This window comes from Chlorocebus sabaeus, chromosome 27 (assembly GCF_047675955.1).
Source record: "Chlorocebus sabaeus isolate Y175 chromosome 27, mChlSab1.0.hap1, whole genome shotgun sequence".
Lineage (NCBI taxonomy): Eukaryota > Metazoa > Chordata > Mammalia > Primates > Cercopithecidae > Chlorocebus > Chlorocebus sabaeus.
The window spans coordinates 658508-670729 of NC_132930.1; positions in this window are offsets into that span (position 1 = coordinate 658508).

A 12222-nucleotide genomic window follows, 5' to 3' on the forward strand; every position below is an offset into this window, starting at 1 on the left:
TAAGGGCTTCCAAATATCCCTTTGCGAATTCCACAAGAACAGCCTGAGCGAAAGGATTCTGCAAGGGAAAGATTTAACTCTCTGAGATGAATTAACAGAACACAGAGCAGTTTTTCAGAAACTTCTTTCCAGTTTTGAACGGAAGATATTTCCTTTTTCACCATAGCCCTGTATTTCCTTCCAAATATCCCTTTGCCAATTACACAAGGACAGCTTTAGCGAAAGGCTCCTTGAAGGGAAATATGTAACTCTGTGAGATGGATTAACAGAACACAGAGCAGTTTCTCAGAAAGCTTCTTTCCAGTTTTGAACGGAAGATATTTCCTTTTTCACCATAGCCCTCTACGGGCTTAAAAATATCCCTTTCCCAATCCCACAAGAACAGCCTTAGCGAAAGGCTTCTTGAAAGGAAAGATGTAACTCTGTGAGATGAATCAACAGAACACAGAGCAGTTTCTCAGAAAGCTTCTTTCCAGTTTTGAACGGAAGATATTTCCTATTTTTGCATAGCCCTCTAAGGGCTTCCAAATATCCCTTTGCCAATTCCACAAGAACAGCCTTATCGAAAGGCTTCTTGAAGGGAAAGATGTAACTCTGTGAGATGAATTAACAGAACACAGAGCAGTTTCTCAGAAAGCTTCTTTCCAGTTTTGAACGGAAGATATTTCCTTTTTCACCATAGCCCTCTATGGGCTTCCAAATATCCCATTGCCAATCCCACAAGAACAGCCTTAGCGAAAGGCTTCTTGAAGGGAAAGATGTAACTCCGTGAGATGAATTATCAGAACACAGAGCAGATTTTCAGAAACTTCTTTCCAGTTTTGAACGGAAGATATTTCCTTTTTCACCACAGCCCTCTATGGGCTTCCAAATATCCCTTTGCCAATTCCACAAGAACAGCATGAACGAAAGGATTCTTCAAGGGAAAGATGTAACTCTGTGAGATGAATTAACAGAACACAGAGCAGTTTCTCAGAAAGCTTCTTTCAAGTTTTGAACGGAAGATATTTCCTTTTTCACCATTGCCATTTATGGGCTTCCAAATATCCCTTTGCCAATTCCACAAAAACAGCCTTAGCGAAAGGCTTCTTGAAGGGAAAGATGTAACTCTGTGAGATGAATTTCCAGAACACAGAGCAGTTTCTCAGAAAGATTCTTTCCAGTTTTGAACGGAAGATATTTCCTTTTTCATCATAGCCCTTTATGGGTTTCCAAATATACCTTGACAATTCCACAAGAACAGACTTAGCGAAAGGCTTCTTGAAGGGAAAGATGTATCTCTGTGAGATGAATTAACAGAACACAGAACAGGTTCTCAGTAAGTTTCTTTCCAGTTTTAAACGGAAGATATTTCCTTTTTCACCATAGCCCTCTATGGGCTTCCAAATATCCCTTTGCCAATTCCACAAGAACAGCCTTAGCGAAAGGCTTCTTGAAGGGAAAGATGTAACTCTGTGGGATGAATTAACAGAACACAGAGCAGTTTCTCAGAAAGCTTCTTTCCAGTTTTGAACGGAAGATATTTCCTGTTTCACCATAGCCATTTATGGGCTTCCAAATATCCCTTTGCCAATTCCACAAGAACAGCCTTATCGATAGGTTTCTTGAAGGGAAAGATGTAACTCTGTGAGATGAATTAACAGAACATAGAGCAGTTTTTCAGAAAGATTCTTTCCTGTTTTGAACGGAAGATATTTCCTTTTTCACCATAGCCCTCTATGGGCTTCCAAATGTCACTTTGCCAATTCCAACAGAAAAGCCTTAGCGAAAGGCTTCTTGAAGGGAAAGATGTAACTGGGTGAGATGAATTAACAGAACACAGAGCAGTTTTTTAGAAACTTCTTTCCAGTTTTGAACGGAAGATATTTCCTTTTTCACCATAGCCCTGTATTTCCTTCCAAATATCCCTTTGGCAATTCCACAAGAACAGCCTTAGCCAAAGGCTTCTTGAAGGGAAAGATGTATCTCTGTGAGATGAATTAACAGAACACAGAGCAGGTTCTCAGTAAGATTCTTTCCAGTTTTGAACGGAAGATATTTCCTTTTTCACCATAGCCCTCTATGGGCTTCCAAATATCCAATTCCCAATTCCACAAGAACAGCCTTAGCGAAAGGCTTCTTGAAGGGAAAGGTGGAACTCTGTGAGATGAATGAACAGAACACAGAGCAGTTTCTCAGAAAGCTTCTTTCCAGTTTTGAACGAAGGATATTTCCTTTTTCACCATAGCCCTCTATGGGCTTCCAAATATCCCTTTGCCAATTACACAAGGACAGCCTTAGCGAAAGGCTCCTTGAAGGGAAAGATGTAACTCTGTGAGGTGGATTAACAGAACACAGAGCAGTTTCTCAGAAAGCTTCTTTCCAGTTTTGAACGGAAGATATTTCCTTTTTCACCATAGCCCTCTATGGGCTTCCAAATATCCCATTGCCAATTCCACAAGAACAGCCTTAGCGAAAGGCTTCTTGAAGGGAAAGATGTAACTCCGTGAGATGAATTAACAGAACACAGAGCAGATTTTCAGAAACTTCTTTCCAGTTTTGAACGGAAGATATTTCCTTTTTCACCACAGCCCTCTATGGGCTTCCAAATATCCCTTTGCCAATTCCACAAGAACAGCCTGAGCGAAAGGATTCTTCAAGGGAGTGATGTAACTCTGTGAGATGAATTAACAGAACACAGAGCAGTTTCTCAGAAAGCTTCTTTCCAGTTTTGAACGGAAGATATTTCCTTTTTCACCATTGCCCTCTATGGGCTTCCAAATATCCCTTTGACAATTCCACAAGAACAGCCTTAGTGGAAGGCTTCTTGAAGGGAAAGATGTAACTCTGTGAGATGAATTTCCAGAACACAGAGCAGTTTCTCAGAAAGCTTCTTTCCAGTTTTGAACGGAAGATATTTCCTTTTTCAGGATAGCCCTCTATGTGCTTCCAAATGTCACTTTGCCAATTCCAACAGAAAAGCCTTAGAGAAAGGCTTCTTGAAGGGGAAGATGTAACTCTGTGAAATGAATAAACTGAACACAGAGCAGTTTCTCAGAAAGCTTCCTTCCAGTTTTGAACGGAAGATATTTCCTTTTTCAGAATAGCCCTCTATGGGCTTCCAAATATCCCTTTCCCAATTCCACAAGAACAGCCTTAGCAAAACGCTTCTTGAAGGGAAAGCTGTAACTCTGTGAGATGAATCAACAGAACACAGAGCAGTTTCTCAGAAAGCTTCTTTCCAGTTTTGAACGGAAGATATTTCCTTTTTCACCATAGCCCTCTATGGGCTTCCAAATATCCCTTGGCCAATTCCTCAAGAACAGCCTTAGCGAAAGGCTTCTTGAAGGAAAAGATGTAACTCTCTGAGATGAATTAACAGAACACAGAGCAGTTTCTCAGAAAGCTTCTTTCCAGTTTTGAACGGAAGTTATTTCCTTTTTCATCATAGCCCTCTATGGGCTTCCAAATATCCCTTTGCCAATTCCAGAAGAACAGCCTTAGCTAAAGGCTTCTTGAAGGGAAAGATGGAACTCTGTGAGATGAATTAACAGAACACAGAGCAGTTTCTCAGAAAGCTTCCTTCCAGTTTTGAACGGAAGATATTTCTTTTTCAGCATAGCCGTCTATGGGCTTCCAAATGTCACTTTGCCAATTCCAATAGAAAAGACTTAGAGAAAGGTTTCTTGAAGGGAAATATGGTACTCTGTGAGATGAATTAACAGAACACAGAGCAGTTTTTCAGAAAGCTTCTTTCCAGTTTTGAACGGAAGATATTTCCTTTTTCAGGATAGCCCTCTATGTGCTTCCAAATGTCACTTTGCCAATTCCAACAGAAAAGCTTTAGAGAAAGGCTTCTTGAAGGGAAAGATGTAACTCGGTGAGATGAATTAACAGAACACAGAGCAGTTTTTCAGAAACTTCTTTCCAGTTTTGAACGGAAGATATTTCCTTTTTCACCATAGCCCTCTAAGGGCTTCCAAATATCCCTTTGCGAATTCCACAAGAACAGCCTGAGCGAAAGGATTCTGCAAGGGAAAGATTTAACTCTCTGAGATGAATTAACAGAACACAGAGCAGGTTCTCAGTAACTTTCTTTCCAGTTTTGAACGGAAGATATTTCCTTTTTCAACATAGCCCTCTATGGGCTTCCAAATATCCCTTTGCCAATTCCACAAGAACAGCCTTAGCGAAAGGCTTCTTGAAGGCAAAGATGTAACTCTGTGGGATGAATTAACAGAACACAGAGCAGTTTCTCAGAAAGCTTCTTTCCAGTTTTGAACGGAAGATATTTCCTGTTTCACCATAACCATTTATGGGCTTCCAAATATCCCTTTGCCAATTCCACAAGAACAGCCTTGTCGATAGGTTTCTTGAAGGGAAAGATATAACTCTGTGAGATGAATTAACAGAACATAGAGCAGTTTCTCAGAAAGCTTCTTTCCTGTTTTGAACGGAAGATATTTCCTTTTTCACCATAGCCCTCTATGGGCTTCAAAATGTCACTTTGCCAATTCCAACAGAAAAGCCTTAGCAAAAGGCTTCTTGAAGGGAAAGATGTAACTCGGTGAGATGAATTAACAGAACACAGAGCAGTTTTTTAGAAACTTCTTTCCAGTTTTGAACGGAAGATATTTCCTTTTTCACCATAGCCCTGTATTTCCTTCCAAATATCCCTTTGTCAATTCCACAAGAACAGCCTTAGCCAAAGGCTTCTTGAAGGGAAAGATGTATCTCTGTGAGATGAATTAACAGAACACAGAGCAGGTTCTCAGTAAGATTCTTTCCAGTTTTGAACGGAAGATATTTCCTTTTTCACCATAGCCCTCTATGGGCTTCCAAATATCCAATTCCCAATTCCACAAGAACAGCCTTAGCGAAAGGCTTCTTGAAGGGAAAGGTGGAACTCTGTGAGATGAATGAACAGAACACAGAGCAGTTTCTCAGAAAGCTTCTTTCCAGTTTTGAACGAAGGATATTTCCTTTTTCACCATAGCCCTCTATGGGCTTCCAAATATCCCTTTGCCAATTACACATGGACAGCCTTAGCGAAAGGCTCCTTGAAGGGAAACATGTAACTCTGTGAGGTGGATTAACAGAACACAGAGCAGTTTCTCAGAAAGCTTCTTTCCAGTTTTGAACGGAAGATATTTCCTTTTTCACCATAGCCCTCTATGGGCTTCCAAATATCCCATTGCCAATTCCACAAGAACTGCCTTAGCGAAAGGCTTCTTGAAGGGAAAGATGTAACTCCGTGAGATGAATTAACAGAACACAGAGCAGATTTTCAGAAACTTCTTTCCAGTTTTGAACGGAAGATATTTCCTTTTTCACCACAGCCCTCTATGGGCTTCCAAATATCCCTTTGCCAATTCCACAAGAACAGCCAGAGCGAAAGGATTCTTCAAGGGAGTGATGTAACTCTGTGAGATGAATTAACAGAACACAGAGCAGTTTCTCAGAAAGCTTCTTTCCAGTTTTGAACGGAAGATATTTCCTTTTTCACCATTGCCCTCTATGGGCTTCCAAATATCCCTTTGCCAATTCCACAAGAACAGACTTAGCGGAAGGCTTCTTGAAGGGAAAGATGTAACCCTGTGAGATGAATTTCCAGAACACAGAGCAGTTTCTCAGAAAGCTTCTTTCCAGTTTTGAACGGAAGATATTGCCTTTTTCATCATAGCCCTTTATGGGTTTCCAAATATCCCTTGCCAAATCCACAAGAACAGACTTAGCGAAAGTCTTCTTGAAGGGAAAGATGTAACTCTGCGAGATGAATAAAGAGAAGGCAGAGCAGTTTCTCAGAAAGCTTCCTTCCAGTTTTGAACGGAAGATATTTCCTTTTTCAGCATAGCCCTCTATGGGCTTCCAAATGTCACCTTGCCAATTCCAATAGAAAAGACTTAGAGACAGGTTTCTTGAAGGGAAATATGGTACTCTGTGAGATGAATTAACAGAACACAGAGCAGTTTCTCAGAAAGCTTCTTTCCAGTTTTGAACGGAAGATATTTCTTTTTCAGGATAGCCCTCTATGTGCTTCCAAATGTCACTTTGCCAATTCCAACAGAAAAGCCTTAGAGAAAGGCTTCTTGAAGGGAAAGATGTAACTCTGTGAAAGGAATAAACTGAACACAGAGCAGTTTCTCAGAAAGCTTCCTTCCAGTTTTGAACGGAAGATATTTCCTTTTTCAGAATAGCCCTCTATGGGCTTCCAAATATCCCTTTCCCAATTCCACAAGAACAGCCTTAGCAAAAGGCTTCTTGAGGGGAAAGCTGTAACTCTGTGAGATGAATCAACAGAACACAGAGCAGTTTCTCAGAAAGCTTCTTTCCAGTTTTGAACGGAAGATATTTCCTTTTTCACCATAGCCCTCTATGGGCTTCCAAATATCCCTTGGCCAATTCCTCAAGAACAGCCTTAGCGAAAGGCTTCTTGAAGGAAAAGATGTAACTCTCTGAGATGAATTAACAGAACACAGAGCAGTTTCTCAGAAAGCTTCTTTCCAGTTTTGAACGGAAGATATTTCCTTTTACACCATAGCCCTGTATTTCCTTCCAAATATCCCTTTTGCAATTCCACAAGAACAGCCTTAGCCAAAGGCTTCTTGAAGGGAAAGATGTATCTCTGTGAGATGAATTAGCAGAACACAGAACAGGTTCTCAGTAAGTTTCCTTCCAGTTTTGAACGGAAGATATTTCCTTTTTCAGCATAGCCCTCTATGGGCTACCAAATATCCCTTTGCCAATTCCACAAGAACAGCCTTAGCGAAAGGCTTCTTGAAGGGAAAGATGTAACTCTGTGAGATGAATTAACAGAACACAGAGCAGTTTCTCAGAAAGCTTCTTTCCAGTTGTGAACGGAAGATATTTCCTTTTTCAACATAGCCCTCTATGGGCTTCCAAATATCCCATTGCCAATTCCACAAGAACAGCCTTCGCGAAAGGCTTCTTGAAGGGAAATATGTAATTCTGTGAGATGAATTAACAGAACACAGAGCAGTTTCTCAGAAAGCTTCTTTCCAGTTTTGAACGGAAGTTATTTCCTTTTTCATCATAGCCCTCTATGGGCTTCCAAATATCCCTTTGCCAATTCCACAAGAACAGCCTTAGCTAAAGGCTTCTTGAAGGGAAAGATGGAACTCTGTGAGATGAATTAACAGAACACAGAGCAGTTTCTCAGAAAGCTTCCTTCCAGTTTTGAACGGAAGATATTTCTTTTTCAGCATAGCCCTCTATGGGCTTCCAAATGTCACTTTGCCAATTCCAATAGAAAAGACTTAGAGAAAGGTTTCTTGAAGGGAAATATGGTACTCTGTGAGATGAATTAACAGAACACAGAGCAGTTTCTCAGAAAGCTTCTTTCCAGTTTTGTACGGAAGATATTTCCTTTTTCAGGATAGCCCTCTATGTGCTTCCAAATGTCACTTTGCCAATTCCAACAGAAAAGCTTTAGAGAAAGGCTTCTTGAAGGGAAAGATGTAACTCGGTGAGATGAATTAACAGAACACAGAGCAGTTTCTCAGAAACCTTCTTTCCAGTTTGAACGAAGGATATTTCCTTTTTCACCATAGCCCTCTATGGGCTTCCAAATATCCCTTTCCCAATTCCACAAGAACTGCCTTAGCGAAAGGCTTCCTGAAAGGAAAGATGTAACTCTGTGAGATGAATCAACAGAACAGAGAGCAGTTTCTCAGAAAGCTTCTTTCCAGTTTTGAACGGAAGATATTTCCTTTTTCACCATAGGCCTGTATTTCCTTCCAAATATCCCTTTGGGAATTCCACAAGAACAGCCTTAGCCAAAGGCTTCTTGAAGGGAAAGATGTATCTCTGTGAGATGAATTAACAGAACACAGAACAGGTTCTCAGTAAGTTTCTTTCCAGTTTTGAACGGAAGATATTTCCTGTTTCACCATAGCCATCTATGGGCTTCCAAATATCCCTTTGCCAATTCCACAAGAACAGCCTTAGCGAAAGGCTCCTTGAAGGGAAAGATGTAACTCTGTGAGATGGATTAACAGAACACAGAGCAGTTTCTCAGAAAGCTTCTTTCCAGTTTTGAACGGAAGATATTTCCTTTTACACCATAGCCCTCTAAGGGCTTCCAAATATCCCTTTCCCAATTCCACAAGAACAGCCTTAGCGAAAGGCTTCTTGAAAGGAAAGATGTAACTCTGTGAGATGAATCAACGGAACCCTGACCAGTTTCTCAGAAAGCTTCTTTCCAATTTTGAACGGAAGATATTTCCTTTTTCAGCATAGCCCTCTAAGGGCTTCCAAATATCCCTTTGCCAATTCCACAAGAACAGCCTTAGCGAAAGGCTTCTTGAAGGGAAAGATGTAACTCTGTGAGATGAATTAACAGAACACAGAGCAGTTTCTCAGAAAGCTTCTTTCCAGTTTTGAACGGAAGATATTTCCTTTTTCAGCATAGCCCTCTATGGGCTTCCAAATATCCCTTTGCCAATTCCACAAGAACAGCCTTAGCGAAAGGCTTCTTGAGGGGAATGATGTAACGCTGTGAGATGAATGAACAGAACACAGAGCAGTTTCTCAGAAAGCTTCTTTCCAGTTTTGAACGGAAGATATGTCCTTTTTCACCATAGCCCTCTATGGGCTTCCAAATATCCCTTGGTCAATTCCACAAGAACAGTCTTAGCGAAAGCCTTCTTGAAGGGAAAGATGTAACTCTGTGAGATGAATTAACAGAACACAGAGCAGTTTCTCAGAAAGCTTCTTTCCAGTTTTGAACGGAAGATATTTCCTTTTTCACCATAGCCCTCTATGGGCTTCCAAGTATCCCTTTGCCAATTCCACAAGAACAGCCTTAGAAAAAGGTTTCTTGAAGGGAAAGATGGAACTCTGTGAGATGAATTAACAGAACACAGAGCAGTTTCTCAGAAAGCTTCTTTCCAGTTTTGAACGGAAGATATTTCCTTTTTCACCATAGCCCTCTTTGGGCTTCCAAATGTGACTTTGCCAATTCCAACAGAAAAGCCTTAGCGAAAGGCTTCTTGAAGGGAAAGATGTAACTCGGTGAGATGAATTAACAGAACACAGAGCAGTTTTTCAGAAACTTCTTTCCAGTTTTGAACGGAAGATATTTCCTTTTTCACCATAGCCCTGTATTTCCTTCCAAATATCCCTTTGCCAATTACACAAGGACAGCCTTACCGAAAGGCTTCCTGAATGGAGACATGTAACTCTGTGAGATGAATTAACAGAACACAGAGCAGTTTCTCAGAATGCTTCTTTCCAGTTTTGAACGGAAGATATTTCCTTTTTCACCATAGCCCTCTATGGCCTTCCAAATATCCCTTTGCCAATTCCACAAGAACAGCCTTAGCGAAAGGTTTCTTGAAGGGAAAGATGTAACTCTGTGAGATGAATTAACAGAACACAGAGCAGTTTCTCAGAAAGCTTCTTTCCAGTTTTGAACGGAAGATATTTCCTTTTTCACCATTGCCCTCTATGGGCTTCCAAATATCCCTTTGCCAATTCCACAGGAACAGCCTTAGCAAAAGGCTTCTTGAAGGGAAAGATGTAACTCTGCGAGATGAATAAACAGAATGCAGAGCAGTTTCTCAGAAAGCTTCTTTCCAGTTTTGAACAGAAGATATTTCCTTTTTCAGCATAGCCCTCTACGGGCTTCCAAATGTCACTTTGTCAATTCCCACAGAAAAGCCTTAGCGAAAGTCTTCTTGAAGGGAAAGATGTAACTCTGTCAGATGAATTAACAGAACACAGAGCAGTTTCTCAGGAAGCTTCTTTCCAGTTTTGAACGGAAGATATTTCCTTTTTCACCATAGCCCTCTATGGGCTTCCAAATGTCACTTTGCCAATTCCAAAAGAAAAGACTTAGAGAAAGGCTTCTTGAAGCGAAAGATGTAAATCTGTGAGATGAATTAAAAGAACACAGAGCAGTTTCTCCGAAAGCTTCTTTCCAGTTTTCAACGGAAGATATTTCCTTTTTCACCATAGCCCTCTACGGGCTTCCAAATAACCCTCTGCCAATTCCAAAAGAACAGCCTTAGCGAAAGGCTTCTTGAAGGGAAAGATGTAACTCTGTGAGATGAATTAACAGAACACAGAGCAGTTTCTCAGAAAGCTTCTTTCCAGTTTCGAACGGAAGATATTTCCTTTTTCACCATAGCCCTCTAAGGGCTTCCAAATGTCACTTTGCCAATTCCCACAGAAAAGCCTTAGCGAAAGTCTTCTTGAAGGGAAAGATGTAACTCTGTGAGATGAATTAACAGAACACAGAGCAGTTTCTCAGAAAGCTTCTTTCCAGTTTTGAATGGAAGATATTTCCTTTTTCACCATTGCCCTCTATGGGCTTCCAAATGTCACTTTGCCAATTCCAACAGAAAAACCTTAGAGAAAGGCTTCTTCAAGGGAAAGATGTAACTCTGTGAAATGAATTAACAGAACACAGAGAAGTTTCTCAGAAAGCTTCCTTCCATTTTTGAACGGAAGATATTTCCTTTTTCACCATAGCCCTCTATTGGCTTCCAAATATCCCTTTCCCAATTCCACAAGAACAGCCTTAGCAAAAGGCTTCTGGAAGGGAAAGATGTAACTCTGTGAGATGAATTAACAGAACACAGAGCAGTTTCTCAGAAAGCTTCTTTCCAGTTTTGAGCGGAAGATATTTCCTTTTTCACCATAGCCCTCTATGGGCTTCCAAATATCCCTTTGTCAATTCCACAGGAACAGCCATAGCGAAAGGCTTCTTGAGGGGAAAGATGTAACTCTGTGAGATGAATTATCAGAACACAGAGCAGTTTCTCAGAAAGCTTCTTTCCAGTTTTGAACGGAAGATATTTCCTTTTTCACCATAGCCCTCTATGGGCTTCCAAATATCCCTTTGCCAATTCCACAAGAACAGCCTTAGCGAAAGGCTTCTTGAAGGGAAAGATGTAACTCTGTGAGATGAATTAACAGAACACAGAGCAGTTTCTCAGAAAGCTTCTTTCCAGTTTTGAACGGAAGATATTTCCTTTTTCACCATAGCCCTGTATTTCCTTCCAAATATCCCTTTGGGAATTCCACAAGAACAGCCTTAGCCAAAGGCTTCTTGAAGGGAAAGATGTATCTCTGTGAGATGAATTAACAGAACACAGAACAGGTTCTCAGTAAGTTTCTTTCCAGTTTTGAACGGAAGATATTTCCTGTTTCACCATAGCCATCTATGGGCTTCCAAATATCCCTTTGCCAATTCCACAAGAACAGCCTTAGCGAAAGGTTTCTTGAAGGGAAATATGTAACTCTGTGAGATGAATTAACAGAACACAGAGTAGTTTCTCAGAAAGCTTCTTTCCAGTTTTGAACGAAGGATATTTCCTTTTTCACCATAGCCCTCTATGGGCTTCCAAATATCCCTTTGCCAATTACACAAGAACAGCCTTAGCGAAAGGCTCCTTGAAGGGAAAGATGTAACTCTGTGAGATGGATTAACAGAACACAGAGCAGTTTCTAAGAAAGCTTCTTTCCAGTTTTGAACGGAAGATATTTCCTTTTTCACCATAGCCCTCTATGGGCTTCCAAATATCCCTTTCCCAATTCCACAAGAACAGCCTTAGCGAAAGGCTTCTTGAAAGGAAAGATGTAACTCTGTGAGATGAATCAAGGGAACCCTGAGCAGTTTCTCAGAAAGCTTCTTTCCAGTTTTGAACGGAAGATATTTCCTTTTTCAGCATAGCCCTCAAAGGGCTTCCAAATATCCCTTTGCCAATTCCACAAGAACAGACTTAGCGAAAGGCTTCTTGAAGGGAAAGATGTAACTCTGTGAGATGAATTAACAGAACACAGAGCAGTTTCTCAGAAAGCTTCTTTCCAGTTTTGAACGGAAGATATTTCCTTTTTCAGCATAGCCCTCTATGGGCTTCCAAATATCCCTTTGCCAATTCCACAAGAACAGCCCTAGCGAAAGGCTTCTTGAAGGGAATGATGTAACGCTGTGAGATGAATGAACAGAACACAGAGCAGTTTCTCAGAAAGCTTCTTTCCAGTTTTGAACGGAAGATATGTCCTTTTTCACCATAGCCCTCTATGGGCTTCCAAATATCCCTTGGTCAATTCCACAAGAACAGCCTTAGCGAAAGGCTTCTTGAAGGGAAAGATGTAACTCTGTGAGATGAATTAACAGAACACAGAGCAGTTTCTCAATAAGCTTCTTTCCAGTTTTGAACGGAAGATATTTCCTTTTTCACCATAGCCCTCTATGGGCTTCCAAGTATACCTTTG